This window comes from Neopelma chrysocephalum, unplaced genomic scaffold (genome assembly GCF_003984885.1).
Source record: "Neopelma chrysocephalum unplaced genomic scaffold, ASM398488v2 Primary Assembly neopelma1_23, whole genome shotgun sequence".
Classification (NCBI taxonomy): Eukaryota; Metazoa; Chordata; class Aves; order Passeriformes; family Pipridae; genus Neopelma; species Neopelma chrysocephalum.
The window spans coordinates 12,218,265-12,244,142 of NW_020897691.1; the positions used below are offsets into that span (position 1 = coordinate 12,218,265).

Consider the following 25,878-nt stretch of genomic DNA (forward strand, 5'->3'; position numbering starts at 1 on the left):
AAAATTCTCAGGTTAAGTGGGGTCAAGATTTTATTTCTCATTTCATGCGGGACTGGAAAGTGTTTGAAAGAGCAGCTGAGACTCCAAGACAAAAATGTGAATCCAGACTTTCAGCTCACATTCTTCTTTTGGCAGCATGAAGAGTCAATCTGAAGTAATTTGTATTTGCAGATTCTGTAATCGAGTTTTTGTATGTACACAAAAATGAAGTTTATTCTACAGACTACAACACATACAGTTTGAGGTCTGTATCTCTTCAAAACATGCAGAGGATCATTTCCTATTTGAATACTTTATAGTTCACAGTCCTGTCAGTATTGACTTTGTCTGCATTAGCAAATGGGAGTTGCAATAGGGGATCTGCAAAGTGAAATAGTTGGTACCAGAGGCACAGTGACCACACTATTAACATTCTAGAACTTCTGCCTCAGGTTAGTTCTAAACTATCCTATAGATATAGTGTCCACTAGCAGCATATGACAGTACATTGGAGTACATTTTTCAGTTCAGTTAAATAAGAAAATCAAAATGTGGACCAAAGCATGGGACATGAAGGTGGCTAGGAGTTCTGCTTCAAAAGTGCATTTTAGCTCCAAACTGCAGTGTTCATGTTGATACATCCTGGCCTTTTTTTTCCCTCCATATGATGTGTTTATATTCTTTCATAGATTCAGATTTGTCTATGGCATCATTTGTACAAAAGCTTCAAGACTTCAGTGTTAAGAAGTCATTTGCATGTCTTGTTCATTCATTGTCAAACTGCAGCATATGCTAAAGCTGAGCTTTCCTCTCTGCAAAGAGCTCTTGCTCATGGATGGACTGAAAACATGTTGGCAATGGTTTTGTATGGTCTAGTATTTTTTATATAACTTATTTGAAATATTTACACCAAATTGTGGTATGCAAAGAGAATCCTGCAACAAGGATTCATCAAGCCTGCTAATTTGCACACCATAAAACAGGTAGACGGTGATTACAATGATGGGACGGCTTGAATGAGTGAAAGCTTGTGATTCATGATTGCAAAGTATTTAGCCTTTCCCCTGAAAAGCTGGCTGTTCTAGTCAAAGCAGTAGTTCTTAGCAGTCATAAACAGTGAAGAATTACACAAGGATGAAATGATCTTGAAAAATTTCTTGGCTATATCAAGTAAACACACTTCTTTCAGCATTAGGCGTTCAAGACATCCTATTTTGTTTGCATTGTTTAACGGTCATATTTTTTCAAGGTTCCTCTTTTGGTTTTTTTTTTTTTTGGTATTTAAATTCCCTGAGAACCTACTGCAGCTCCCCAGAGGATTAATGAAGTATGATATTTTCCCCCTTGCCTGTACCTCAGCCTACAGAAAATGTTTTTGACCGTTAATTACCACATTATGGTGCAAGGACGACAACAGGCATTAATTTCTTCTGCAGGATCTTTGAAGAACACAAGAATCCTTGGAAGAGCCTAATTTTACTAGCTGAACCATAAAGAGTTCATTCAGCGATTTCTTCAGATTTTCTTGGAAAATTTGATTTTGGTCATGAATCAATTCAGTTTAAGCTTATAGTTTTTTTGATAAGCAAGGTAAAGTTTAAAATTTTATTTTCAAAAAATTATTGAAAGCCATATTACTGAAAAAAAGAAAAAAACCACTGTCCTTGCACATATTTATATTTTATCTACTTTGTCAATATTCCGTTTATTTACATATTATTATTAATCATAGGAACATGCTCAAGGCTAAACATGAAAGACCTGCTACAAGCAGCAAGATCGACTGGAAAAGTAGTGATGTGACTATGGCCCAACTTCCCCATTCACATGAACAGCAGAGCACAGTGCTGGCCTTGGGGTTGGATTGTTGGAAAAGAAGTAAAAAAGTCGGGAAAGTAGAAGAGTGGTCAGCTCAAATGTATAGAGCTTTTGAGGACATAGTACATTAGAAAGATACTTTTTAACAGCTGTTTCACTCTGTTAACTAAGAAATGTGGAAAACATCTTTATACCTTCAATAAAACAGTTTTTGTGAGTTCTTGTTCCTTGCCCTAGATCTCTGGGGGAGACCACCATTCCTCCACTGCCATTATATTCCAGGAGAGCAGGAACTACTTTTAGGTTAGTGCAGGAGCAACTAGATGCAATTTCTGTGTTACATCCTGTAGCTATATAATGGATTTGGCAGTGTAGCAAAGATTCCTTGCATGGTGTTTCTTTTTGAAAAGCTAAATTAAAAAAAAACAAAAAACACCACACTACCTTACATCTGTAGAATGTAGAGCCAAAAGAAATACTATATTATTTTCTGCTCAATTTGCTAAAGTAGTGGTATCCAACACTACTGCAGTACTCAAGGGAGGATATTACAAACAATATTCAGCTGAAGTGTATAGTAGGTTATTGCAGTTTAACAAATATGAGCTCTGCTTGATTTCAAGGATTTCTCCATTTTCCTTCTATCCAATTTAATGTAGACTTCTCAGCATTATTATCATAGAAGTGGTCTGTAGGGAGTAGGAATGAAGCCTGACAGATGGATTTAAAATGAAAGGACAACCTCTATAGGATTTTGTGACTACAGGAGTATTTAATAAATAGCAGAAGGATGATTCACTGATGTAGTGAAAGTTATTGAATAATAAGATTAACTTGAAGAGTTCCCCAAGAAAGGCTGCAGCTTCTGCTGATAAACTGATTTCCTGCTGTTATTTCTGCTCATACTTCATGGTTTCATTTGCATCCAAACATGAAGCTTTTATACCCTGTTTTTAAAATTTTGAATTCAGGAGAATAAGATTTTTAAAACATACAAGTTTCAAAATATCTTCCATTCTGTTATCTTGAGCCTTGGTAGGAAGTCTGCAAAAGTTTTTGAATAATCAAGATATAAATTTCAACTTTATCAAGCTCTGTGGGATAATTGGTATAGATGGGAATTTAGGCAGTCTTTATGCATGCACTGTTATGAAGGTGTTATTTGTCAAGTGTTTCAGTCACTTAAAAATAATGAAGTGCTTTTTGATAGTGGTGATTTTATGTCATGGCTTTGTCCTACACAGTCTGAGAACAAATTAATTCAATAGCTTTGGAAAGGTCCATGGTTCTTACTGAAAATTTCTTGGCAACTTAAGTACAGGGAGGGGAAAAAATAGTATAAATCCTAAACTAAACGGCGAGACAAATAACACATTAGCATGTGATGTTCATTCTGGTATTTAATACTGTAATAACCTTGTGCAGCAAGGTTTTGGTAGTGGGGGGACTACAGGGGTGGCTTCTGTGAGAAAATAGAAACTTCCCCATGTCTGATAGAGCCAATGCCAATTGGCTCCAAGATGGACCTAATGCTGGCCAAGGCTGAGCCCATCAGTGATGGTGACAGCACCACTGGCCTAACATATTTAAGAAGGGAGGAAAAAAACTGGAACAGCAATTGCAGCTGGGGAAGGATACACATTGGAGAACTGTCTTTGGGGAGAAGGAGGTAAGGAAACAGGGGTTAAATCCAGGAAGAAGAGAGCAGCATGGGGAAGGTGTTTTTTAAATTTAGGTTTTTATTTCTCATTATCCTACTCAGATTTGACTGTTAATAATTTTTTTTCCCCGAAGTTTTTTTTCCCAATTTTTCCCAAGTTACTGTCTGTTTGCCAAGTTACTGTCTGTTTGCCCATGACAGTAATCAGGGTGAGTGATCTCTACCTGTCCTTATCCTGACCCACCAGCCATTTGTTATATTTTCCCTCCTGTGTCCAACTGAGGAGGGGAGTGATATAGTAGCATCCAGCCAGGGTCAACCCACCACAAGTACAGAAGTCAATGAATGTGTTTCACAACATTGAAGATTTTGCAGAATGCCACAAGTTTCAGTGCAAGCACACAGCAGTTATCAGTCTGCTTTGCTATAGAACTTAATTCAATATTGTAATACAATGCTGTACTTCCTTTGTGCTAGAAGAGTACTGGATTTACCCTACAGTTTCTCCTGGCTCTGGAAAGGAGATAAATGTCAGGGAATACTTAGGGCTTCTCCTCTTGGGATGTGACTAGACATGCAGGAAAGTATCTTCCTTTTCAGAGGCAATGAGTCATGTTTACCACTCTGGAAGAAAAAGAAAGAGGACTGTGAAAAGAGCTGATCCAAATACCCAGCTCCTTGACAATAACTACTGAGCTAACGGTTCTCTCTCTTTTAATTTATGAGATGCTTTGCATCTTTAGGTTATACATTGTTTATAATGTCTAAGTAGAAATCCCTCTCCGGGATGGGTCAATGAGACAATACTAAGGAGTGATACAGGCTGCAATGCAAACAGGTCAAAAGCCAACCCAATGAGCCCACCAGGGCATAGTGCCAAGGTGGTTTTTGCTGAACGTAGTGTAGGAGATGAACTGTGAGACCTATCACATTACTTCAGCATCTCAAAGGAACACAAGAATCTGCTTTGGGTTAGGAGCTGGTAAATATATTTCGCACTGGTGCAGGCCTGGTATGACTGAGTGCAAATATAAGTAACCCTTAAGGGACAAATATGAAAAGATGTGTGTCCCTCAAAATTTTTAAGAATTGAAAAATTATGCTAAAATCAAGTGCCAATTAATGCAGTAGTTCTATTCAACCCACATTCTGAATACATTGGATATTTGAATTACATAATGCCATTTTTTGTAGGCTTCATGAGAAAAAGCATTGCTCTTCTCTTTTCTTGGACCAGGCATTAAGACACCTGTCCCATGTCAGGAGGCAGTGGGCACTCTCATTAATGTCTATTTGTTACAGTGAGAGGAAGTATTACCCCCATTTTTACACATGGAGAGCCTGGAATTGCAAGATTAAGAAGCCTATTCAAAGCCTCGGGGTTCCATATTCCCATTTCTGAGTCTGACCATTTAAATTATAAACTCTCCCTTGGAAAAAAAAGGAAGTTCTTTTGTCATGTAGAGATGAAGAGTATGATATTCCTCTTATGTACTCCACTGTGAATCACAAATTATTCCATTGCAGTGTGTGGAATTGCTGGGGTAACTCTGAGGCAATAAAACCAAAACAGCGGGAGATTTTCAAAAGCATCAAAGAGATTTAGGAGCACAAATCCTTCTGACTCTGAATGCGTCTTGTGTTTCTAAATTATTTTGGTGCTACAGAAGCTGCCATTCCATGTTGCATTATCTATTTCTAGGTGTTCAGTTTATCTTTCTGGGGATTATTATTTGGTTCAGGGCAAAACAGAGTCCAGCAGAGGCAAAGCAGGTTCTTTACTTGCCTATCAAGGTTTCTTTCTGTAGAATGTAATCGAAACTTACAGCAGTGAGGTGATGAGGCAAAGATGTTTGAAGTATCCTCATCTTGGGAAATGATTCTACTGTGCCTGTTTCAAAGGTGGCAATTTTTCTTACATAAAATGTTAGTCGGTGTATCTGTATTTGTGTGTGTAAACAGATTAACATATTTTTCTGTTCATCAGTTCTAAGAATTTTCCTTTGCTGCTGCTCATTTTAGAATGGCACATGTATAAATTTCTGCTAATGCAAACAGCAAAAAAAAATTCCTACTGGAGCAATACCATGTACCCAGTTCCCTGTGGAGATACCCCAAGAAAACAAATCATGGCTAGGCTTCGCGAACAAAGATTTGGGGAGGACTTTACCCACGTTTGTTACAAACGTGTTGGTGGCTAAAAAGGCCAATACGAGATAGGCACGTCCGGTTGCAAAAGGCACAGCGGAAAGACTCCTTAGGTGGTATATTCTGCAAGGCACGATTCTTTCTGCGTTGTCTTTTCTCCTCGAGAGTGATCCTGCGTACTTTCTCAAAAGCATCAGCAGCGTTATAGATGGTGTGTCTCCAGGCCTCCCGATTGGAGGCCAGAGTAGACCAGTTATGTTGATCAATATGGCCAAGGCTGAGATGTTCTTTCAGGGAGTCCTTGTATCTTCTCTTTGGGGCTCCTCTCTTGTGGCAGCCGGTAGCAAGTTCGCCATAAAGCAAGATCTTAGGGAGGCAGTGGTCCTTCAGCTGTGTTCTCAGTAACATGGCCTCAATACTTGTGATTGCTGCTTGTTCTAGAACAGATGTATTAGTCACATAATCTGACCAGTGGATGTTTAGGATTGTACGGAGACAGCGTTGATGGAAGTGTTCTAGGAGTCACAGGTGGTGGCAGTAGATGACCCATGATTCAGATCCGTATAAGAGAGTAGACAGCACTATGACTCTGTAAACACTGATCTTTGTACTTTTCTTCAAGTGTTTATTTTGCCAAACTCTTTTATCAAGCTTTCTGAAGGCACTCTATGCCTTTGCTAACCTGTTGTCTATCTCCGCGTCAATCTTACCATCCAAGGAGATGAGGCTACCTAGGTAATTAAACTGCTGGACAGATCTGAGCTCTGAATCACCAATGGTGATACGGGGATGATGGAAGGCTTCCTGAGGTGCCAGTTGATAGAGAACTTCCATCTTCTTTAAGCTGACTTCCAGCCCAAAAAGCTCAGCAGCGTCTGCAAAGCAGGATGTTAAACGCTGCAGAGCTGCTTCTGTGTGGGCAACAAGGGCGGCGTCATCACCATACAGCAGCTCCCAGACAAGATGGTTTAAGGTCTTGGTGTGGGCCTTCAGTCGCCTTAGGTTGAATAGGCTTCCATCAGTACGGTATCGAATGTAGATACCGTCCTGATCATCGAGGTCTGCCATGGCCCTTTGGAGCATCATGCTGAAAAAGACTGTGAATAGGGTAGGAGCGAGAATGCAGCCTTGTTTCACACCATTAGTTATTAGAAAGGGCTCAGAAAGTGTGTTGCCATATCTGACTTGGCCGTGCTGATCCTCATGAAGTGAGATGATCATTTTAAGGAAATTGGGGGGACATCCTAAACATTCCAAAATCTGCCATAGACCTTTTCTGCTCACATTATTGAAAGCCTTGGTGAGATCAACAAAGGTTACATAGAGACCTTTGTTCTGTTCCCTACACTTCTCTTGCAGTTGCCTGAGAACAAACACCATGTCTGTGGTACTCCTGTTGGCTCTGAAACCACATTGGCTTTCAGGTAGAATTTCTTCTGCTACAGCGGGTATTAGTCTGTTCAAGAGTATTCTAGCCAGGATTTTGCCAGCAGTGGAGAGCAGAGTAATACCACGGTAATTTGAACAGTCTGATTTAATTCCTTTCTTCGTGATGACTGCATCACGAAGGTCTGATGGTAGTTCACCTAGTTCCCAACAGCACACCACAAACTCGTGAAATTTAGCATGGAGTGCATGGCCCCCATGTTTCCAGACTTCAGGTGGAATTCCATCAACCCCAGCTGCCTTGCCAATTTTCACCTGCTGTATGGCCTTAAGGGTTTCTCCTAAAGTGGGGGCAGTATCCAATTCATACTTCACCGGTTGTTGTGTGATGGACCGAATAGCTGAGTATTGGACTACACGATTGGTACTGAAAAGAGTCTGAAAGTGTTCAGACCATCGATTCAGAATGGACGTTTTATCTGTCAGAAGTGTTTGACCATCAGCGCTGAGTAGAGGGCTTTGGGCCTGGTATGTAGGCCTGTATGCTGTTTTTGGGGCCTCATAGAATCCTCTGTGATCACCCGTATCTGCGCATAATTGAGTTTTTTCAGCTACATTGATCCACCACTTGTTCCGTATGTCACGGAGTTTCTTTTGGAGCTTGCTGCATGTAATGCAAAAGACTGTTTTTCTTACGTGACAGAATGGCAGTGCAAGATGTGCTTGGTGAGCGGTTCTCTTCTTCCTCAACAATTACCCCAGGAAAACAAATACATACAAAACATTAGCTGCATTGTGCCTGAAGGTACTAAAAGACTAGGGTGTTGAGCACTGAATAAAAACACCAAAATGGAACAGAATTTCTTGAAACTGTATTGTTATGCATTGAAAAAAATATATTTAATTGCAGTAATATTTAAATTCCACCAATAAGCAGAAAATAAACTTCTAGTGAATTTTTAGTGGATAATGGAATACCTGATAATCAGTCCTTTAACTTCCTTTGAGTCCTGGATGTAAACAATGTTGTTTAAGTCAACAAGTTTGATTTAAAATCTTCCCAGACAGAAACAGGCCTGCTTTTTTTCTGTCCTTGGTTAAAAATTGTATTTGATATTTTTGAAAAGAGAAAGAATACATCTTTCTGCAAGTTAACTGCATTGGAATATTAAGTGCTTTTGGCTTTTCCTCAGGAAAAACATCATCTAAGTTAATTAAGAAACCTCCTTGCTTCCTTGAGAGTCTCACTGTTTAATTAGGGTGATGTATGCCAGTTTGTATTAAATTGAAGTTCACCTTAGCTCACCCAGTAGTTTTTCAGTTAATAACATGTAAGTTGACATCTGTTTTTTGTCTTTTGGTCTCTTTTGTGTGTGATGGATGGTGATACACAACCATGAAGTAGTTGTTCACTCCTACTTGTTATTGTGGCATGTCCCACTAAGAGTCAGAAAGAAGTGTGATGAAGTCACAGTGATTCTGGTTTGTCTCTGGCACTCTCACAGCTGATCACTGTGTGATGTCAATGGTAGCATTCAGTAAGTCCTACAAGGAACCGCAGCAGTTTCACACACAGAAATGTTTTTGGGTTTTTTTGCAGTCATTTTAAACACATCCTTCAATAGTGAAAAGTAGAAGGGATTTCTCTTAAACAATTTCACTTCTATTAATACTGCTGTGGATTTAAAGTCATAGATTTTTTTCTGTTCTCTCATTCTCCAGCAAGTTTCCTAGGAAAAAGAAAAACTCTTGTCTGAAGAGGTTGGGCTTGTACCATATTAATCAATACAGAGTTGTTCTCCTTCTGAATAAGTCCCTCAGATATTCATCTTATTAATCATTAATTAGTGACTATTATTCCATATCCAAGAAGAACTAACTCAAATGCTGCATACTTTCTACAACTTAGTTGATTGAGTTTGTAAATCACCCAAGGCTGGATGCATCTGTAACTTTGATGGAGAGGTAAAGGGAAAGGTTTTCTAGCATTTAGTTCATTTCTATACTGTAAGATTGGGTACTCCTTTCAACAGCAATAATATATATTTAACCTATTCCTGTAAAACACACACACACTTGCGTACATAACGTTTCTTCCTGCAAATCTGCAAGTAGATACAACCATGACACATACAACCTAGGTAACAAAGTGATAGTAACCACACTAGTTAGCTTTGTTGTGTCCTCACTGGAAGCTAGGGTTTGGTATTTGATTGCCTTCCAGTAAGTGATTTAATAAGCTAATTATTCTGTGGAGCAGAAAATTCCCAGAACTGTGCCTGCATAAGCAATTTGGCCAGTGTTTCTTCCCATCAACACTCTGTGCAGTCAAACATTTTCTGAATTGTTGGCAGTCTTGCATCTCTTCTGGACAGCCAATATACAAATGAAACATAATTTTGATAGTTGTCCAGATTTTACAGTGAATATGGATACAAACACAGGTAGGCAGCATGTTAGGTGTGGTTCCCTAAATGGTGTGCTGATACCACACTCTGCAGTGTTTCTAAAAAAATGTTTAATTTAATTGGACTTGCCACAATGAGATCAGGCATACCAAAAGAGGCATTGTGACTGTATTGAGGAGTCCTCTGCAGACCTTTCAGTTTTGAACAAACTTACTTATTTTTCTAATAACTAAAAAAAGGAGAGTTTAATTTCCTAGGTGGATGAGGACCCTCCTTGTCTAACACCATTTGAATGGTCATTTATTGCTATGAGGATTTGGCTAGAGGGGGAGGATTTCTCTGAGCACCAACAGATGCGATCATGTTGGATGGAAAGTAAAGCCAGTTTTTCAGCATTGTCAGAGAACAGGATTTTTTCAAAGGAGGCAGCATTTACAGTATTAGGTATGCTGCCTGTCTAAACCTACAGTCACTTGGCACTGAACCTCTAGCAATACTGTCCAAGTAATTTAAATGGCACATGTGTTCAGATGGCACAGCTCCACCCAGAGTCAGAGTCAGCCAACAGATCATCCATGTAGGAGCATCAAGTGGTACTGTAGATAATAGGGTTTCAAGCCAAAATGAAGTTTCCAAACAGCTGTCTGTTCCTGTATCATATACTGAGAGCTAAAATGGTATGGGACCCCTGGTGGCCTAGTGGTTAGCATGCAGGACTCTCACTGCTGCGACCCAGGTTCGATTCCCCAGTCCCCCGGGCAGATGGAGCTCGTTAGCCCTGTGAGGCCATCCATCTATGAGAAGGTCACTCTAAACAAACCTATGTCCTGAGGACCTCGCTGCCATTGTCTAAGCTTGCTTGGCCCCAGCAGATGAACCTTAGGATTAAAGGGTGGGCTCAGTTCAGTGCATGCTGTGTCTCACCTAAAAAATCCACTGCGCAGGCTTTCCCAAAATCTTCGTTCGCGAAGACTGGCCATTATTTATTAAAATGGTATGAGATTGATAATCAGTTTTTCACTTGGGTTACTTTTCAAAGTATAGCCCCTCTGTAGATGCAGACACCTTGACCCTGCAGTGCAGAGCTGGTGCTTTGGTGAGTCAAGAGAAAGAATCACCCTCTGAATGCCTTTTCGTCTTCAGACAGTTGAGGAAGCAGAATCATCCCTGTCCTTCTGTTCTAGAACAAATGATATAGAGGATTTCTGCTGAAAACATTCCCATTGTTATCTGTCAAAGCAAATAGTGAGTATAAGAAATGTGTCAGGTAGTTTATAGGTTTGAGTATCCAAGCAGAGTCCAAAGGTATTTTAGGCATCTCTGATATACAATCAGGGAGATCAACATTTCAGTAGTAAAATTCATGCTCATGACACACTTATCCTTGAGAAAGAAAAGCTTTTAATATACACTGGTGAGTTGCCCTTGCTGTGCAACCCAAATATCTAGCTCTATGCCCTGAATTTAAGGACTTGTCATGTACTTGATTCTGAAAAGGTAAAAGCAGAGCTGCATGGACTTCAATGAAACTGTCTGCATAGACCAGGCAGCAGTGGCAGAAGGAAAAAAATTAAACTGGCTGTATAAAACATGACCGATGAACAGGTATACAGCTGTAGAGGAAGAGACAACTGTGTCTGCCAGAAAGATTTCACTTTTTCTTTGAAGAAATGCTAACATACAGAAAAGTTTGATCTATGGTTGCTTTGAAAAAAATTCCAAGATTAGAAGATGGGATCAGAAGCCAAAAGAGAAATTGCCAAACAGAACATAGACAGGTCAGAGCCACAGGAAAGTGGATTATGGAAAGTCTCTTTTCTCTCTTACGAAGCAACCTATGTCGGTCATTACTGGACACCTCCTTGCACCGTTCCTAGGTGAGCCATTTCACATGATATCTGCAAAACAGTATGGGTTCCTTTGCAGCCTTCTCATTTCAGTAGAACAGTGAACGTACCATTGTCTAATACAACAACTGTGAAACAAAACAGACAATAAATTGAACACAACTGAAAAGGATTAAGTGAAGATTAATCTCTAACTAAATCTGGCGAGATCTCTATATAAATCTACCCTAAATCAATGGACCTGGAATTAGCTAACTGGAAGCTCTAACCACAGAAGCTGGGTAGAGTTTAGTCAGCAGAGTTATGACACTTAATGGAGTTGATCTCCTTAGAATATAAGCATCATTATCTGTTTTATCACTGATCATGGTATAGTAAGTATTGAGAAAATTACAGATCTGAATGGGTTCAAATTCTAAATTTCAGTTGGTTTATGTACTACCAGCTAATTCTTCATAGCTTTCCAGTTGTTCTGGGCAGCACTTAGCAGCCCAAAGCCAGGCTGAACCATACCACTATAATGTAACGTGTTGCCTAAGAGACCACAGAGAGAAAGACTCCAGGCCAATTTATCGTGTAAGGTAAGATAAAGAGAGCAGGTCATTTAATAAGGCCAATGACCTAGAGGAATACATACTATGCGTGCGCGCCCAGACAGTGGTTCTATGATTCTATAATAAGGTCCATCCAATCCCAGGTCTGTCCACACCCGGTTCTGCCCCCCAACACACCCCTTTGGGAATTGGGTCTGGGGGCATGTGGGACCCCTTTTTCCTCATCTTCATCTTCTTCATAGCACGCACAGTTCTTGGAGCTCCTCCAAAATTCTGGGCTTGTGGGTTGCTTTGTCTGTGTGATGTCTTCTGGTTCAGGCGTCAGTGAGAAGTTCTTAAACAGAGGTGTTTTTCTACAATTCTACCTTGAAAAGAAGACTAAACATGCTAATGGAATTTTAGAGAGATTGATAAAGGGTAAGGGATATAATGCAGCTACATTAAAATCTACATTTACTACACAACTACTTCTGAAAACTACAAAAGTTAAAAAATCCAAAAAAAGCTCGGAGGCGTCAGTCCCCCTTTTAGAGATGGACAAAACTCAGTGTTGTCGAATCTCTACCACTCATGCCTAGCGTTATGCCAGAGGGATGACCAGCATCTACAGCATCAGGTCATGCAATGAGCTATTATACAAACACTAACTATGTATATCACTAATATAAACAGTTGTTTTAGCCAGGTCCAGTTTGGTAACCATGAAGTAAGTTTGTGGAGGATGTCTCCAAAGCCCAGTGAGACATCATCGATACCTGATGTAGAATTTGTATTTGCTTCTGAATTGCAGCCAGATCTTTATTAATTCTTCCACTTTGGTCTACATAAGAACAGCACCTGGTGTTGACGGCCGTACACATGCCTCCTTGTGAGGCGAGTAAAACCTAGAGGGCCATTCGGTTTTGTAGATGATTTTCAAGCGGTCTTGGGAATCTGGAGAAGTCCTAGCTGATTGGAAGCTGGTGAACGTTGTCCTGATTTTCAAGAAAGGCTAGAATGAGGACCCCAGAAACTATAGGCCTGTGAGTCTCACTTCAGTTCCCGCTAAAGTTATGAAAATTATTCTGGGACGTATTGAAAAACACCTGAAAGACAACGCAGTCACTGGTCACAGGCAGCACGGCTTCATGAGAGGAAAGTCCTGCTTATCAAACCTGATTTCCTTCTATAACAAAGTAACCCACCCAGTTGATGAAGAGAAGCCAGTTGATGTAATCTTTTCGGATTTCAGTAAAGCTTTCAATACTGTCCCTCACAGGATCCTTCTGGACAAAATGTCCAGCACACAGTGGATAAACACATCATGTGGTGGGTGAGCAATTGGCTCACGGGTCAAGCACAGAGGGTAATAGTGAATGAGGTAACATCAGACTGGTGACCTGTCACTAGTGGAGTTCCACAGGGCTCCATCTTGGGCACAGTGCTCTTCAACATCTTCATAAATGACTTGGAGGCAGAACTGGAAGGGATACTAAGCAAGTTTGCAGATGACAGAAAACTCAGAGGAGCTGTTGACTCCCTCAAGGGCAGGGAGCTCTGTAGAGAGACCTTGACCACCAACCATATGAAGCTCTGTAAAACCCCAGCCCCAGAACCACAAACTCAGCTAGGAGTTTTATTTTTAAAAATATACGAGGCTCCAAAAATTTGCCGACCGAATGTTTTGAGAACCTTCGGTCTTTATTACCTTGAGGCAGAGCAAAGAGGAAAAACCTACACAAGTTTTCTCAGGAGATACTTTTACTGACAAGTTTAGAAAATATGGGAGAAAATAATGATCTTGGCAGAAGTTTAGAAGGGTAACATACGATCAAAACAAAGTGTTCCACCAAAGCTATGACCCAGCACATGCCAACCCATACAACCCACCAAAGTCCAACCCACCAGTCTCAAGTTATACAGATAATATTACTATTATTAATAATATATTATTATTATGTATTACATATAATTAAATAATATATTATAATATTAGTTAATAATATTAAGTAGTTGTAAAGAAAGAGAAGAGGACAGAGTAAGAAGAGAGGAAAATAAGAGAAAAATAGATTATTAAATAGCTACTGCCACCACAAGGCAGGTGGCAGGTCCCAAGAGCAAGGTGGAGACCATGTGCTGCTGTTTTTAAGTGCTGTGGCCACCCCTCCCAGGTGGGACTTCTGCCTCTCTGGCCACTCTGTGGCTCCAGGGCAAGGTGAGGGGCAGTGCTCTCCCTGTGCCAGCCAACCTAAGGCTGGGTTAGGGGTTCCAAGGAGCATAGTGTGAGTGTGCCCCCAGGCTGCCCTTTTGATTGACAGCTGCTCCAGGGTCTCCCCACGAGGCTGCAGGGGCTGCCACGTGGGATACAGCCTGGCCTTTTCCCCCACACATACACACACTTGAGTTGGTTCTGACCCAATAATATAATCCAATGCCTCACAAGTTCAATAAGGGAAAGCGCCAGACTCTGCACCTGGAATAGGGATGGGTCAGCCCTGGCTGTTTGTACAGACTAGGGAATGAGGTGCTGGAAGGCAGTGCCATGGAAAGAGATCTGGGGGTCCTGGTCAATGGCAAGTTGAATCTGAGTCAGCAGTGCCCTGGCAGCCAGGAGGGCCAACCGTGTCCAGGGGGGCATCAGGCAAAGCATCACCAGCCGGTCGAGGGAGGGGATTGTCCTGCTCTGCTCTGCACTGGTGCGGCCTCACCTGGAATATTGTGGCAGTTTTGGGCACCGCAATAGAAGAAAGGCATTAAGCTCTTAGAGAGTGTCCAAAGGAGGGCAGCGAAACTGGTGAAAGGCCTCAAGGGGAAGCCATATGAGGTAACTTGGTCTGTTCATCCTGGAGAAGAGAAGACTGAGGGGAGACCTCATCACAGTCTATAACGTCCTCATGAGGGGAAAAAGAGGGGCAGGCACTGATCTCTTCTCTCTGGTGACAGTGGTCAGAGGGAATGGCCTGAAGATGTGTCAGGGGAGGTTTAGGTTGGATATTAACAAAAGGTTCTTCATGCAGAGAGTGGTTGGGCACTGGAACAGGCTCCCCAGGGTAGTGGTAACAGCACCAAGCCTGACAGAGTTCAAGAAGCATTTGGATAATACTCTGGGGCACATGATGTGACTCTTGGGGATGGTCCTGTGCAGGGCTAAGGGTTGGACTCGGTGATCCTTGTAGGTCCCTTCCAACTCAGCATATTCTGTGGTTCTGTGATTCTGTGAACTATTTGAACAAGCAGATTTAATCCATAATCAGAAGATAAGAATTAAACTGTTTTCCTTTCAGATGTTGGGGTGCTTCATGCAGTTTTTTAATTTTCTGTGTCCTCATCTATTTTTTTTGTATCAGAAAGATTTTAAAAAGGTACTGTTTAGAATATCACACTAGTACAAAAATGTATTTTCTTTCTTTATTTTCTTTCGTTCTCTCTTTCTCTCTTTCTTTCTTATATTTAATCAATTCAAAACTCTCCACAAAGTTTCATGATGAATAATTGTGGAAAGGAGCAGAGGGGAGAACATTCTTTTTTCCATTAAAGAGTTACAAACTTTAGAGAAGAAATAATGTTGTTTAAAATTCATAATATCTCAGAATATCATAATCTGCGTTAGCCTTAAAGTTTCATCTCAGAAGAGCCCATTTGAAGCAAATTTCTTGATTTTTCCCACTCACTACACTTTGATTCACATCGTAGTGTGATCTTAGGGCACATCAACTGACCTTTTGTCCTGAAGAAATTAAGCTGAAGGATGAGGTCCAGGAGCTTATATCATGCATTCCTGCTGCTAATGAGCACTCCATCCACAAGACAGGCTAAAGCTGGTCTGAAATAAAAGCCCGAAACATTAATAGCGTGGACAGTCTGTCTCCCATACCAACTGTTGAACTTTTCAAATCAAACTTTTCAGATTGCACTGCCAAAGAAGGCTGCAGAGAAAAAAGTAAAAAGTGTTATGATTTCGAGCTTATTCTGTTGAATTAAAATGGTAATTTTAATTTTATTTTTTTTAGTAACTGTAAAGTTCGCCTCCCTCTACAGAAAATAGGGCTATCCCCTTTTTTACTGGAAACATCCTTGCAGCAGACTTTAGCATACAGTTTGGATTTCAGGATGTGTCACCTTCTTACAACAAGGTGAAAAGAGAATTTCCCACCTCCTTCTCCACTTTTTAAAGCATTATTCAAAAAGCTACTTATTATATAAAAACTTTGGTGTAGGGGTCGGATAGGCAGCTAATGTAAGACCCAAGTACCATTTTGACTTAAAGGGTTTTCTTTCCAGCAAGAGACACTTTAATGACTGGTCGAATGTACTAACCATTCACTCCTTGCCTTAGGCCTTCAAACTAATGCAGAAAGTCATTAAGCATTCAGTAATAGGAAAGCATATTCCATACTATCCATGCAGTGCATGCAAAATTGGGTAAGAACTACTGTACCACTGGAATTGCAAAATAAATAAATACATAAAATAGCTCTTAGTCCTAGAAGAACTTTGCACCCTGTGAATGTGAAGCTGCAGCATCTGTGATAAAGCAAAAATGTGTATCTCTCCATTTGGTGCATATGTATATAATTAATTGTGAGAGATGTTCAGTCGTGCTGATGATTTGATCCATTCAACAAGAATGCACTTTTCACAGTACCTTACACATTGCCGAGTCACAGAGACTGTCCTTTTTTTTTACTTTCAATGCTGTAAATTAAAAAATGTATACATTTGCATCTTGTTATTGAGTTCAAACCAGTTGTTCCATTCTGATGGTGCTTGCAAACCTTATCAGATTTAGTGCTCTGACTTTTATTGTTGCTTGCTATGCAACTTGGAGTTTCCTGTGAACTGAATGAGAAAGTGATAACATGTGGTCTTTCTGTTTAATTTCATAAACCTGCTCTCACTCTGACCTCAGCATGTTTTGTGAAAAATGTCAACAACCATCTAATCGTAGAGAGGTACACATGAGCAAAAAGAAAAATTATATTAAAAATTATCCATCACTTAGTACTTTAATTTACCCTTCTAGGTCTTGTTTAGTAGAGCATTTTCAAAAGACTTTTCAAAGAGCCTTAGCAAAAATAAATGAAGACATTTATTCAAGGAAAAATATATTTTTGTTTGAAACTAGTAACATATTTGGTATAGAACTGAAATAGACTCTTCTCCACTTGACAGATGAAAAATTAGTGAGTGTTTCAGTTATTAATTATCCACAATAACTATTTGTTGAATGAATATTAATTTTTATTATGTATCCAAGATCCAAGAATGCTTTACCAGATGTAGTTTCAATTCCCAGTTGAGGTAAATCGGCTTTGCTCCACTGAAACAAAACATCTATATCAGTTTATACCAGCTGAAGATCTGGATCCAGAAATGCAAGACAGCATTGAGATTTCAGACCTGTTGAGCAACATGCATCTCTCCATGTTAAAATATTTTAAATATTTAATATTAAAAACACACACCAAAAAAAAAGAAAAAAAACCCACAAGACAAAAAAACCCAACCAAACAAGATAAGGAAAAAAACCAACAACAATCAGAAAGGGCCTTGGTTTCCACAGTAAAAAGTTCAAAGTTATGTGCCTCTGAGAACTCAATACCGACTGAAGACTGAACCCGCAAGGTATCATAAAGGGATGGAGAGTGTGTTTTAGTAAAGATGACATCTCCTGCTGCAGTGTTTACTGGATTCCTTTACTCCTAACAATCTTCCTTTCACTCAATCAAAAGTGGCACACCACCACTTTAAAAAAAACATGATACATGAATTTGATCAACTTAAAGCCAATGACTTGTGAATCCAAGAATAAGAAGAGGTTATAATTTACCAGCTCCAGCACAGATACTTCTGTCCTCCTCTTTTATGCTTTTTTTTTCTTTGGTTTGCTAACCTCTTATTATCATAGCTGAAAGAACTACTTAAGTAACTAGTCTAAGATCCTGATTTTGTAATTTTATCTGTGAATTGTCATTTAAAATGTAGTTTGGATCTCATAATGGAGAAGGGTTGACATTCTTATTCTACATGTCCTGTAGCTGCTGCCTTAGAACTAAAAGGGAAAGCTGAACTGGAAATAATTTTCTAAAGGTTATGTTGTGGAAACAAAGACAGTAAAAACTCATATAGACTTTTCTCTGCCACTAAAACAAATTATAGAACTGAAATTGGTCTGATTTTTTTTTTCTCATTAGTTTTCTGGTTCTCGTTCAGTCTTCATGGCTCACAAGTGACTTATAGAGAGTGCCTTGAAAAACTTCAAAACATGGACCACTACTGAAATGACAGCGTGGCTTCGTCACAATGCTTTGTGCAGACAATTTTGCTGTACTACTGAGAAACTGTGACTTAAATTTAAAAGGAGCAAAGTTCCCAGTTACTTTGTGGAACCATGGCAGTCCTGTTCCTTATGTTTCCTGTCAATAAGTCTAGTCAATGTGATTTAAGTCGAATGTAGGAGAAAACAAATAATTACTTCAGATTTAGACATCGTGAAGTGCTAGGACAATTACATGTTTTTAAGAAGATGCTGTGGGTAGTAGAGAGGCAGGCTACTGTTTTGTGGTACATAAATCATATTGCCCTGGTAAAAAATCAGGATCACAAAGACTGTAGAAAGCACAGTGAGATAATGTCTCACGGACTAGTAGCTTAGTGCGGAGAGGTTGTTTTACCTTTCTACTTATTAATATGTCAGTCTTCCTTTTTCACAAAGATGAAAAAAATGAAAGGACGTTTCTAAATTCTGAAGACATTATCAAAAGTTTCCAACAGTCAGCCAGGCTCCCAGGACTTTCTATGAATGGCTGATACTGTTTGTCACCTGCACATCTGAGTGCTTGGCACACCGTAGAGCTAAGTGCAACTCTTTCTAGTAGAATGGTACTGCACATACAAAATTTTTTTGAAAGCTTAGTAATAAGAAAAAAATGTTTCTCATTTTTCTATAAAGCATTTCAAGCATTCAAGATAATATTGAAGGTAGTAATTTTCCATATGATAGTTCTCCCTGTGTCAGATAATGATTTTGCAGCCTTTGAATTCCTAACTCAAAATTGCTCTATATGTTTTTATTATTATCATTTTTTTCCAAAAAGCTTTACAAAGGAAAGACAACATGAGCACACCGCTTTTATTGTGTGGGTGTGTGGTTGCCTCTGTATAATAGACTCCCTAATGTTCTTGGTTATAATGTGTAGCATTGCACAGGTAGCACTCTAGATTTTCAAACTCCATTTTCAGGCTCAATAATAGCCTTTCATTCAGGCAAAGAATTTACACCTAATTATAGATCTGTGTGCTTTTGTTCTGTTGTCTCATTGGAAAGTATCTTGGGCATCTTGTCGCTGTCATTTAGGGCAAAGAAACAGTGCGTGTCAAGATGCTTTTGAAAGTTTTTGATTTTTCTGAGAATACAGCTATAGATTTTAAACAATGTCTCCTATAGGCTTACTAAGGATAGTGATAGGCAATTGCCAAGACACCAGTATTGGAATAATGGGGTTTTTTTAAATTGCTGATAATTACTTTGTATCATCAGTGCCATTTTTCAAGAATGGATGGGAAAGGGAACTGAGAATTTTGGGGGTTTTTTATCCCATCACCTGTCTGTCTCTCTTAAAGCTGAACTTTAATTTGTTAAATGCAGTTTATATCTTAATGCAAAAGTTTGTTTCTGTGCATTTTATAATAAATCTGACCTTCTATAGTGGTTGCAGTTTTAAACTGTTTTGAAAAGAGCTTTAAGCACTAAGTAACTATAATAAAAACATAAGTGTAATACTGAATTTGAAACTGTTAACTTCATTAATCTAATTCTGTTCCCCCTCTGACCTCAAATATGGTGTTTCTGTAAACTCATACCTGTATTCAAACATGCAGGGGGTTTTTGTGCTGTGCAATTCATATGGACTAGACAAGGAACAAATCCCGCTGCGAAGGCTATCAAAAAAGACAGTAACAAAAATAAAAAAAGAAGACTCAAGACAACAGATAAAGAAGTGAGGGTGTATGGGAAATAATATGACAGGACAGCAAGCAGGAATCTCAGCAGATAAGTGTCCTAATTGTTCACATGTTTTTTTGTAGGTAGACAGTAAAGCAAGGATGTGAAATTGCAGAAAGAAATTCTGTGTGGCTATTCGTAGGGAGCTTTTCTGAGCTGGAAATGCACTAAGGTAGAAAGCAATAATACAGTTAGATGATTGAGATTGACATTGTCACAGTGGACTGATAAGGATGGGAATCAATATTTTGTGCTGGTGAATGACAAATGGTATGTAAAGAAACAATAGTCTGTGAAAGGTCTTTCAAAGATGACAAGTAGCTTATGCTTAAATATGTAAAGAAATATAAGATGAAGGAAGATGCAGAGGGAGAGTGACATAACTAAAGTTACTGGTTAGGTAGATGATCTCTGCAATAGCAGCCTGAATGAAAGCAAGAAAAGAGGATATTTTATTAACCAGAACACAAGCTAGCACAGCTCTCATCAAACATTTTCAGGTATGTGTATGAATAGGAAAAACACTTCAAAGCGTCACAAAGAAATGAAAGAGGTAAAAATGAATGGTGAGTGGCAAGTTACACATCTAAAGATTGTCCTCTTGCCCATGGAAATCAAAAGATGCAGTAGGGAGAAAAATAAAGAGTTCTAATTTAAATGTATTTAATTTTATGGCATAGCTAGGAATCTATGAGGAGACATTGGAGATATATGAAAAACTTAGTGTGGATGGAAAAGGCAAGCATGGAGTAGAGAAGGAGGCCTGTGAATTGTCATGTTAAACATACATCTACAGAATAAATCACCCCAAAATATATTATACAAAGAGAAGAAAATAAAGTTAAGGACAAAGTCCTTAGAACTGTTCCACTCAAAACCAGTAAAAAAGAGTGAAGAGTTTGCTCAAGACGTTGCTTAAGCTGAAAGAGTAACTAGCTTTTCTAGAGAGCATGAAGAGGACAGAGTTGTGAAAACAAAGGAAGGACCGTAGTTATGATAAAAGTCAGCAAAATCTAAAGTCCAAACAGGCCAAAGGGAATGAAAATGGAAAGAGCGAAAAGAGTGAGTATGGCAGCAGTCAGGAGGAAGACTAGGGTGAAGATTTAATGAAGGTTCAGAAGACAACAACATCTGAGAAGTGCCTTGGTTTGACAGGGGAAGAGAAAGAAATTGTATGATGGTGAAAGTGAGGGGAAGGCATGTTGCATCTTTTGTAATGAGAGAGTGTTGGATGAACAGCCTTTCTGTGGGAGAAAATCTTAAGTAAGCATTACAGTATTACCACTCATAGCAATCCAGCAAATGAGTAAGAAATAGAAGTATTACTAATTGACAGTATATTCTTGCCCCACACAGAAACAGTATTAAGATGTGATTTTCTGTGTGATGACATAAAGAGATAAAACACATTAATCTTCTTTACCACTTATGGTAATATAACTGTGTCATGCTTTGTGTACTGCCATGCTAATACTGATGCCAAGTACTTAACACATGCAAGTCAATATTTTTAGATCCAGTTTCAATTATGTCTATCACATACTTTATTTTACATTATTGATGGTCTATCACATACTTTATTTTACATTATTGATGGTTATCTAAGAGACTCAAACCACCGTACCCTACTTAGTGTAGGAATTACAAAAATAAGGCAGTTCAACATGCAACAGTGATAGTAATAAGTAGCCATAAGTCAAGTACCAGTGGACGTATGTATCACAGAGGAAAGGTGAAAAGGAATATTTAATTGCAATATGAAGTAACAAATTATCATTCAGAGTCTGATAATGACTGAAATCTCACAAAAAAAGTTTGGGAGACATTTATTTTGAAATTTACATGTCCAAAAAGCAAAAATAGAAAACCGAAAGAAATTCATAGCTCATGGCAAGGGTGATGACTTGAATAATCTTTTTACAATCAGTTTCTAAATTCTGACTGATGCTGAGGATTATTTCTTTTCATGGGAACCTGAGAGCATTTTTACTTTCTTCTCATCATTTTTTTCTGTTTTATTGGTGTGGGATGAGAGCCCCAGGAAGTACAGGGACAAGATTGACAAGAATGAGTTTTCAGTTTCAGGTCTTCTGTCCCTGAAAAGAATTGATTCAGGGCAATAGGTTGCCTTCTGTGCAAGACAGTTAGCTTAGCAGGGGTGACGTTCCCTATAAGTGATGTGTATTAACCCGTCAAAGTGGATCAGGAGTCTATGCCACAGAAAAGTGAAAGGTTATGAAAGCACAAAGACAGTTCTACGCCTCTGACCATTTTCCTCAGTGGAAATAGAGATTATGTGTTTTAGGACCCTTTGGAGGCAGGGGGAGTCCTCACAATTTCATCATAGGTGAATCATTCAACATTAAAGGAAGAGGATGAAAGAGTGAATACCATTGCACTGAAAGAATTTCTTCTTATCAACCATCTCTAGGCTTTTTTGCAGGTCGTACATTTAATAAAAAGTAACCAAGTTAGTACCTTCCACAAACTCTGCTCGTTTGTCACAGAGACGAACTGTAAACCAGGACCCTCAGTCCTTCAGTGAAGTGACTTCACACTATAGAGGTGAGCATGTAGGTCCAAAGAGAGGACAGTAACCTGAGGCAGCAAGCAAGGCCATGCAGATGCCTGCACAGCAGCTCAGCAGTTCTTAGTGAAGGAAGTTGAACCAGGCCTTTGATTAAGTACACAAAGACAAATCATTAACTTTAATCATGCTAAAGCATTATGAATAATAAAGAAATATATTTCAGATTTTCTGGGGTTTTCCTTTTGAATTACACAGTTGCTTTCTCATGCTTTTGTTAATATATTCCATGTAATTCACCTCTGAGTAGGAGGTCCAATATAAAGATCTAAGGAGGATTCAAGTGGTACGTAGGCCTTGTGCTGGACCCTCCATAAGCAGCAGATGTTTTCATTTCATTAGAGGTTTGTGGTTTTTTGCATTTCGTAGTACATGCTTTTTTGCTTTGCTGGGCAAATTGTGTTGCCACTGGAAGTATGCTGCCTCCTGTGAGGATAAAGGTGACCAGCCAAACTAGGAAAGGAATTAGATTTGTCCTTAGCATGAATGACCAAAGAAGTATGCTGTCAAGATGTATCTAGACAGAAAAAGTTCAACACTCAAAGCTGAGGCTAACCACCACCATCATTCAGGTTTCAATAGCACATACATTGCCATTGTTTGATGTGATAGACCTTAGTGTTTCTTGAGTGTACACTGCTGCATGACCTTGCTGATTCAAGAACATTTTTCTTGGGGCTTCTGGGAATCTGTTTTCTTTTTCACTGCTGACCTCTAATGATAGATGTGTCTGAGGTTATGTGACAAATGTTCCCAAGCCCCACGTAGGCTTGTAAACTATTTGCTGGAGTTTTCATTACATTCTTCCAGATCACAAAAAGGATTTTAATATAAATGGATAGGATTTCATGGTACCATTTGTTTGATACTTATTACCATACATGATTTCTTTTTCATACCACAGTTAGAGCTGCCTGGGGGTAGAATGAATATAACTGTACATTTTTAGTCCATTTTCATAGCCTCACCAGAGAAAGAATAAAATTGCATACCCATTGTATTCCTTCAGAATGCATGAATACTAAGGTACATTTTCTAAGCCTTTGATAGTTTTAGATTATTACTGTAGTTAACTAAATCATTAATTATTTTTAAATCAGGAGTTCATGTTAGTCCTTCTGTGCTTCTTTTAAACTTTTAAATCTTGAATTTGTTGACCAAAAGATGAAGATTATTAAAGAGTAAATGTGATCTAGTTTTCAAGACAAAGGTCCTGGTGTAAAGGTTTTGGCTTATGCTACTACTACAGTCAACTTATAAAACTGACAAGTAGCTAAGGGACATATTTTCACTTGAGTGTCTAAAATAGTCACTAAAATCCAAATGGTGGCACAAAAAATGATAGACTATTATTCACTATTATAATAGGTAGGTATTTGTCAATAGCTTCTTGGTGGTATTTGTCACCTTGGCATATAGATGCATTTTTCACATTAGATGGCTTGTCCTCAACTGTATGGTGAAACAGTACCACTGGGAACTGTAGACTAGCAAAAAAATTCTCTGAGAGAAATGGAAACAAAAATAAGATATTTAGTGTCCCAGAGAGTGACTTAATTGCAGGAACATCTTCTTTTGGGAAATATTAATTCACATAGCCCTGAAATTTAAATATGGAAACAGGTGTTCAATGTCAGGTGCCCATGTTTAAATATTTAACCTTAGATAACCTATGCCCATTTTATGTCTTAAAGTAGAGCTTAGAGTTGAGGTTTGTGAAGAGTTTTTTTCTTTTATCTTTGCATATTACATTCTTTTAAATACATTTATAATATATCAGCAAAATTATTTTCAAATGTTACCTTAATGTTATCTATTTTAAATGCAACCTATTTATACCATGAATTATGAAAGGACTATCTCAACTTAAAACCTTATTGGAATGTGGCTCTGGATCTGTGAAAGAGAAACATCGGGAAATTATTACCATGAGTCTTAGATAACTTCTGAATGTTTAGAAAGCATTCAATATTCACTCATCACTACTGTGGTGAGTCGTTAGTGGAAAAGTACAGTCTAATTATAAAACATGCTGCCAAAGTTAAGTATCAATAAGATTAGTTTAGGGCATAATCTGGCCTGGAAGGAAAAAAAAATCAATCTTCCTACCAACAGTCTTCTTATTGCCTTAAATATATGACAAAGGTTTTTTCAAACACATCTGATTATATTACAAAATGGCTTTAAAATTCCAATTGTGGTATGAGTAAAGAAAGCTGGTTTAGTGGATTACATGCAGGATGACTAAGAATGCAGAAATGTGGAGAATTCAGATTGCAATGCCATGCAGATGATACAATCAACTAGCACTAAATGTTTGAAATGAGCAGCAAGTAAGAATAAGAAGTAGTCAATGATTTATGTTAGGAAAGATATGTGTGTTTTAATGCTCTGCCATGTTAACAGAATATTCAGAAAAAAAACTGAAGTACCAGTAATTGTTTTTTACTTGTCTAATATAGTGAGTTTAACAGGTTTTGTACTTAAGCTGTCATCTCCACTTTCTTCTGTTAGGTGAGCAATCTAGAACAAAAAAAAGCAGTTGCTACTGTTATTAATTCAGATAGGAATGCCGCAGGTTGTCATCGCTGTCCGTGAATGTGCAGTGCTCTCAGTCTGTGAGCTCAGGATCATGCAGCTCCTCAGCAGTGGCCAGTGTTGCCACAGTGTGAAATAGGGCCTGTTTCCCATTTGGTCCCCACACTCTCCAATAATTTTCTTCCAATCTCGGGGCACATTCTCCACAGATTAAATATTCATAGCTCTATGTATATCATTTATTTTCTTCTGATTGTCTTGTTTTTGTTCACCTGAAATGTAAACTCCTAAGGTATCCTGGACACTTGGATTTTTTCCTACAGTAGCGTATTTATTCTCAGACCTGAATCTATAAATCTGTCTCACTCAATTTGTCTCACAAGATGGTCAACTGAAACAAAAGAGGGAAGTGCACGCATTTGCACCTGTTTACTAAATGAGTCTAAAGCATTGTGGCCATCAAAAATTCATCAAGTACTACATTTTCCTAGGCAATCTTCATGTGCTGTCCTCTAAAAGCAAGCAATAAATAATATAAAAAAAACAAACAACAATCTGCGATTCTGCATCAATGCCACTAAAACAGGTGAAGTTTAGCTTTGAGCTCTGTCTTTTTGCATGTCTTTATATTTACTCATCTCCCAGAGCTTTGTTGCTCTACCCAGCCCTCTTTGCTCCTCATTTTTTTTACAGTTTCTCCAAGGGTGCCTTTCCAAGTCATAGTATTTTTAAATATGTAAGGATAGTTTGAAGTGTGGGCTAGATGTATGATTGCACAGTGTAACCAATTTTAAAGTTACTGCAGCACCTTTGTAAAAATGTTATTTGAGCTGATCACAGATTAGGTTTCCAAAGAAAAGAGGCCAACCACTGGAAACCAAATTTAGTTTAAAAAGAGAATATCAGGGAAGAAACTTGCAGAGAAAAGAAAAGAAAAGAAAAGAAAAGAAAAGAAAAGAAAAGAAAAGA

General features: G+C 38.7%; 1 protein-coding gene and 1 long non-coding RNA gene across 7 annotated transcripts in view; one reads left to right on the plus strand and one right to left on the minus strand.

Annotated features, from left to right (window-relative positions):
• The window catches only part of PRKN (parkin RBR E3 ubiquitin protein ligase), a 726,716-nt gene that overhangs the window by 641,358 nt on the left and 59,480 nt on the right, over positions 1–25,878 (plus strand). The window lies entirely within an intron of this gene.
• Positions 3,878–8,430, minus strand: LOC113969381. 2 transcript variants are annotated; one of them, XR_003534844.1, is made up of 3 exons: positions 8,298–8,430; positions 5,284–5,348; positions 3,878–4,081 (listed from the first exon to the last, which is right to left on the minus strand). It is a non-coding gene; the product is annotated as an uncharacterized LOC113969381 (long non-coding RNA). The 2 variants fall into 2 exon arrangements; XR_003534843.1 differs by having other exon boundaries at positions 8,288–8,430.